General features: G+C 47.9%; 1 long non-coding RNA gene across 1 annotated transcript; it reads right to left on the reverse strand.

Annotated features, from left to right (window-relative positions):
• On the reverse strand, positions 1-867 carry LOC135321648 (uncharacterized). The gene is made up of 3 exons (XR_010381556.1): positions 537-867; positions 248-384; positions 1-140 (listed from the first exon to the last, which is right to left on the reverse strand). It is a non-coding gene; the product is annotated as an uncharacterized LOC135321648 (long non-coding RNA).
• Between the last annotated feature and the right edge of the window lie 5,717 nt (positions 868-6,584).

Below are 6,584 nucleotides of genomic sequence, written 5' to 3' on the forward strand. Positions count from 1 at the left end.
CTTGAACTCTTTTGCTGGGATCTGTTGATACCAGCAAACATAATTGTGTCCCTTTCTTGGGACACAGTACATTTCCGCTTTCTGTCCTGTCCCTTTGACCAGGTGCCCGGGAGTCTGGGTGACTTCTGCTTCAAGGAAGCCTGTGAAGAAAGCACACAGAAGTTGGAGCCTTCGTCCCTGAGGGAGTCGACTGACATGGACAGCAGGCTACGAGCAGGGGGCTGACAAGATCAGGACAGGAACTTACCTGCACCCAGGAGACAAAGGACCATGAGGCCGAGGACCGTTTGGCACATGGCAGAATCAGGAAAAGAGCAGAGGCATGTGGCTTTCTCCGAGGTTCTTTCTTCCCGGTGAGCAGCTTCTCTGTGACGTGCCCACTTCCTAGAACCGAGCAGTCTTTATATAAAGGCACACTTGCTTTTGTCACAGAGAAATCACTCCTTCAGATGCCGCCTTCAACTTGTTCATGGAATACTTCCATTCCTTATACTCTTAGGAAGTTATTTCCCTAAAGATTAACATTGTATACTTACCGGGGAAGGAACTCACGTTCGCTTCTCTGCCTGCTTCTCTTGGAAGCGTTTGACAGTATTGACTATCGACTATGTGCTAAGTCCTGGAAATTTCTCTTCCTTCAGCTTCATTCACATCATTTCCAACTACATTTCTCATTTCCTGTCCTGTCTTTAGTTTTATTTTATTCTTTGATTTTTAATATTTTTTATTTGCAGTTCCCAGAACTGAAATCTATCCATTAAATTTAGAATCCTGCTCTGCACAAGTGAAAACCAAATGGAATATACGACACAACTCAGTCACTGGAAAACAGGCAGCACAGGGCTCTGATTCGTCTCAAGTCAGAAACAAATGGGGGCAGTGTCTACACACAATGAGGAGGGAAAAACGGAGCCTGTAAATGTTCTGAGTTGATGAGACAGAAGTGAAAAGTTGGAACAAAGGCAGCTAGAAGCTGTGAGGAAGACCGCCAGAGAGGAAGGAGCCACAGCAGAACGCCGAAAATCTTCACAGGGATCAAAACCAATTTTTGTCTCAGCAATAAGCTGTGTCTGTGTAGATGGAACTTTAAAAACATAGAGGGAGACTGCAGAAAAGCTTAAAGCTTCAGCAGGATCCCCAGAATGGTCACCCTTTAGTAGTGGGACAAAATGAGGCTAGAGCAGGAGTGGGCAAGTCACAGCCCGGGGTCTGGCCGCCTTTTACGTAGACGGTTGTACTGGGCTGAGAGTCACTTCCAAGATGGCAGCAGGAGGAGCTTTAAGTATCTGATTTCCAGAGAAAAAAACATAACCTGAAAATTTAGGAAAAAGCATTTAAAACCTCTGAAAATTATCCTACGAGCATACAGCAAATGGAGAAACAGTCACTCAAGACAATCTACTGAATCTCAGGAAGAGCAGTGAGAGTCGGTGGCTTCTGAGCCATGACTCCCCGCCTCCACCAGCCCAAGCTCTGTGGCAGGAGCTCTAACCCACGTGGATGTGGTCCAGAACTCAGGGATCCCCCAGGTTCTCCCCAGGGAGGGACAGGCTGCCAGGCCCTCTCATCCCCACCAGCCCTGCAGTGTAGAAATTCTGCTTCTGGCCATTACAGCCCCGAGGTCTGGGGTCCCTTCTTCCACCCAGCACCCAGTCATAGCGTGGACTCTCTACTCCAGGAACAGTGGGCCAAGAAGACGAGGCCCCAGCCTTCCTCTTCCTGGCTTGCTCATAGCATGGAGAGTCCACGCTGGGAGGGGCAAGTCAAGAGGACCAAGGCATCCTACCCCACCCAGGGACCCACTCAGAGAGCAGGGGTATCATTTCAAGGGAAGTGCATCCCTGTCTCTGCCCTGGCCCTGAAGCAGCGGGCTAGGGCGGGAGGCGGGCCACAAGGACACAGAGCTTCATAGCTCTACTTTGCCTTAAGGATCTGCCCAGCTTTGCTGCCATTTCTTAGAACTGTGCTGCAGCCTAAGACCTGCTTTCCTTCCTTCCTCCCTTTGCCTCCTTTTCCTACCTCACTCCTTCCCGTCAGGGTCACAGATCTCCATCTCCCAGCCGCCTCCCATTTTCTCCCACAGCCATTTTCTCTAATAAATCCCTCGCAAGACTAACCCAAGCTTGGTATCAGCTTCTTAGAGGACTTGAATTAAGGCAGCTTTCTTAAGGGCCATCAGTATTAAACTCCGCTGAAATAACAGATATTCGTAACAAATGAAATAATAGTCCAGAAAATAGTTGGTTCCTGTAAGCCCATCTGATGGCACTGGATCTGCACAGAAGCTCTCTCTTCCAAGATGCCCTGGTTTCACTGCTGGGAAATGACATTGCTGAATGTAAATGAGAGAAGGCAGAGGAGGCCAAACGTGGGATGACTCAGAACCGCAGAAGAAACCACTGACCCCTGGATAAATGGAATCACGTAGCGCCTGCCCTTCCGTGACTGGCTTATCGCTCAGCTTGATGTCCTCAAGGTTTATCTGTGTTGTCTTGAATTGCAGCATTTCCTTCCCTTGAGCTGTATGTATATACCATATTGTACTTACAGTTTTGTGAGGAAGGTAAAGCTCATGTTAAGTGTTCTGACCAGAATAAAAAATTTTTTTTTATTCTTTCCCCTTTACTGTCTCCAAAATCTCAGAGCATCCAACATCACAACCTCCAAGTTTTTCTATCAGATTCCCCCAAGAATTTCATTCCCTCCTTCCCTAAATGTGTCCTCACATTTTTAGTGACCGTCACACGCCCTGGAGGACAAGACAGTTCCCTGCCACTCTGCTTATCGACAGCAAACCACATCGACCACATCGGCAGCCCCTTTCCCGCTCCTCCTCCGCCATCACATCTCCCGAAGCCGACCACGTATGAGGATCAGACGGGGCACCCGGAACAGCAAGAGCATCTGTATCTCCAGTCCCGGGTCTCACCTTCCCTTCATCTAGACCAGAAAAGAGACGAGTCCGTGCTCTTCATTTCTCTCCTTGTATTTGCGAGGATGTGGCGTGTTTACAGAATCGGAGGGCGGGCTCCTCCGCCCCCTGGTGGAAGGCTTTGGCCATTCACTCAAGATACATCCCTTTTATACATAGGCTGTATCCTGGAAATAGGGTAAGTGAGAAGAGACCCCAGAGAAACCTGGCCTGAATACTTAATTTTATAGAAGAAAAAATTTTAATCTAGGCAGAAGAATAAAGAGACACAAGCTTTAATCGTTAGTAGGCAAAGGGTTGCAAATGTGTGGAAAGCAGAACATTGAAGTTAGAGGGTCGGTAGCCCAGCTGAGAGTTTATAGCTGCCCTGGTTTTCACTTAACAGCACCAGAATTGGATGCTGGGCAGCACCTCTCGGCCTCTTGATGAGAGACTTGGAAGCTTGTGGCGTTGCTCGTGAGCATATGTGGCGACGGAATAACTACTACACAGTCGGACCATGTACGTGTTCCTCAAAATTAAAGCGGGCACACATCCTCATCTTCTGAGTCCGGCATCGCTCACCAATGCCAATTCCTTCTCCCAGGGGTGAACTGTACTCACTCCTGCATCCATGTATTCAATCAGCCATCATAAATGTTTCAGTCTAGTAAAGGGTGTAAGTCACGTATCGGCCTTTAGAAAGTTGTTCTGGTCGATTGCAGGAGTCTTTTTTTTTTTTTTTTTTCCAGACGAGCTGCAGCATTTGATAGTATTTATTAACATGAAAAACAGAGGGCAAACTCTAGTCATTTCAATATATCTTCCATAGCACTGCTTCTAGCTTTTGATATAAGTCCTATTGGTTCCACTTAAATGGTTCAGAGACAGATCTGTATCCGGCAGGATAGTTAAATACATTGTGAATAATGCATGCTCCAGGTGAGTCACTGGTTTTCAAATCTGGCACAAATTTTTAGCAGTTCTCATTTCCCCTACTTGATGAGAAAACTCTGAGGCCACATTAGCATGCCTACGAGGGCAGTTTCTTCCCCTAAAGGCAGGGTTTTGTGAGAGTGGGGCAACCTCTCACCTGGGCCTGTCAACATGTTTCTAAGTCTCCAACTTAGATTAAACAAACAAACAAACAAACAAAAACCAAAGGAAGAAAGTTCCTATTTATCTACTGAAGAGAACCGAACAGGTGATTAAGGCGTCCCAGGAAATTACCACAAACTGAACGTCGGGTAAGAGGAACCACTTTTCCCACTCTTGGCATAACTGTTGATGGTTTCTGTAGGTTTATGCCCAACTTCTGTCTACAAAGGCGATCACGACAGTCACAAACCCACTTCCTCCTGTGGTTGTAAGAAGGGAGGGAGGTCTTCACAAGACCCTTGGATCTGGGAAACAGAGAGGTTTATGAACAGAGGGGAGGGAACCCTTCAGCTCTGTGTCTCTACTGCTGGCACAGAGATACATGGCCGAGTCCCCCACGCCTGCCGAGCGGATGTCCAGAGAACAGGAAGAGGTGTTGAACTGCCTGGACTGGAAATTGTCAGAGGTGTCGGTTTCCCTGTTTAACTGTGTAATGTAGTAGTAAAGCAGCAGTTTTGGTGCTTGGCTGGGCTTTTGTTGGTACCAGTACATGGTATCATGATTCAGAGTCTGAGAACAATTCAGGGTCACTGGTTTTCCCGTCCCGGTCACCCAGTATCTTGGGGTCTGGTTGACCATGGCACCCACGGGACCTGCAAGGAGAGGAGGAAGATGCTGAGACAGTAAAGGAGAGTAACGTTGCTGCCACAGAGCTGGGGACGAGATAGCGTTAGTCAGAGATGTCCGTTCTGACCAGGACTCACCTGCTCCAAAGAGACAAAGGGCCACACAGTGGAGAAGCCTGGGACCCATGGCAGGGCCAGAACAGGACTGAGGCATCTGTCTGTTCAGCACTCTGGTCTCTGGCCTGGGAGGTGGGACTTCACTGCATCCCTGGTCCCTCATAGGCGGATGCGCCTGTGATGCTGCTGTTGATTGCAGCACAGCAAGGGCCCTGCTTGGTGTGACACTGTCCATGGCTTCCTGCTGGGCAGAGGCGCTGGGCTCAGCTGGGTCAGGAAGGAAGTGCTGTGGTGGTCCCTGACTTGCCTCTGTTCCTCTGTTTGCCCCAGGTCCATCCAGGCTTCCCCTGCTCAGTCCTCGTTTCCTTCATCCTATAAGGCAGTTTCGAGGTTCCTCATCGCATCAGCAATTTTTGCTGAAGGCTCACTTAGAAACCTGTTGTGATAGTGACTTTGTGTTTTGCTGTCCCCAACACGGGTGGATGACTGATGTCTGCAAAGTAGCCTGACCTTCATACAGGCATCAAGCCCTGGAATCCCCCCATGTATATCCACTTTTCAGAGAGTAACTAGGAAATGCTCTATAACTTTTGTCCATCAGTGACACCAGAATACCTCCTTGTGGCCGATTGAAAAGTGCCTCCAAGCAGCCTTCCTACACTGGCTGGAGGAAATCTGTGCGAAGGAGAGAGATGCTAGGGCTTAGAAATGTATCTGGCTCCTCATTCTGCTCCTACCAGAGCCAGAACCCTCCGGCCACCGCAACACCAGGGCCCCGATAAGCCTCACTAAGAATGCCAGCGCCCTATTGCAACAACTGGAAGTGACGTCAGAAATGTCCAGGACTGGCGGACACACATCTGTATAGAGTGCTGACCCGTGCTTTTCACACTAAGAAATCAGACACAATGGATAAAGGAAAGCTGACTTTATCTGTAAAAACTGACCTGGCTATTCCACTCTAAAAAGGGATTTTTAAAAGTATTTGGGGGGTGGGGGTGGTATAGCTCAGAGGCAGAGCACGTGCCTAGCATGCACATGGTCCTGGGCTCAATCCCCAGTACTGCCATTAGCAGCAACAACAAAAAAGACATCAAGACACCAAGACATTTCCCCCATTTAAGCCTTGATACCAGAGTATTTCAGCCTTCCAAAGCAACCCCAGTAGCTACAACCAAATGAAGTTTCCAAAGATGAGGATAAAAATACTTGGAAGTAGATTTCTGCTAAACCAATCTATGCTAACTTAAACTCATTATCCGCATTTCCACCATTGTCAGGGGGCAACCTGCACAGCTGGAGTAAATGCATTTTGATTCACTATTTGTATTTCCATCAGGGAGACTTGTTTATCCTGTGGTAAAAAGGCACGTAAAGATGTTGCCATAAGCATGGTCACGATCGCTCTTACATCCGAGCAGCAAGACAGGCAAGAAACCTGCTGTGACTTACACCAGCATAACACACACATATTTAAAAAAATAGATTAAATACATTTGCATAGACTGAGTTCTATGTAAGGAGCCCCCAAAATCCCCATGTATAGCACAGAGTAAACCAGGGCTGGCGTAGAGAAAGAATTAAACACTACTCGAGTACGTGATTCATCTTGTTTGCATTCCCACGTGAAAACCCGTGGAATCTCCCCAAAGTATGGGTGGGTGAGGACTCTGCAGGGGGCTCAGATCCTGGACTAGTCAGAGGGGTTTTGGGAAGATGGTATGACTGATCCTTCATTCATTAGCCCCGCACTCCTCAGGCACTCTGGTGAGTATGGAGATTAAAAAAAAGTACCCAATATAAGCATAGTCGCTGCTCTCATTAACTCCAAC

Source organism: Camelus dromedarius, chromosome 7, assembly GCF_036321535.1.
Source record: "Camelus dromedarius isolate mCamDro1 chromosome 7, mCamDro1.pat, whole genome shotgun sequence".
NCBI classification, from domain to species: domain Eukaryota; kingdom Metazoa; phylum Chordata; class Mammalia; order Artiodactyla; family Camelidae; genus Camelus; species Camelus dromedarius.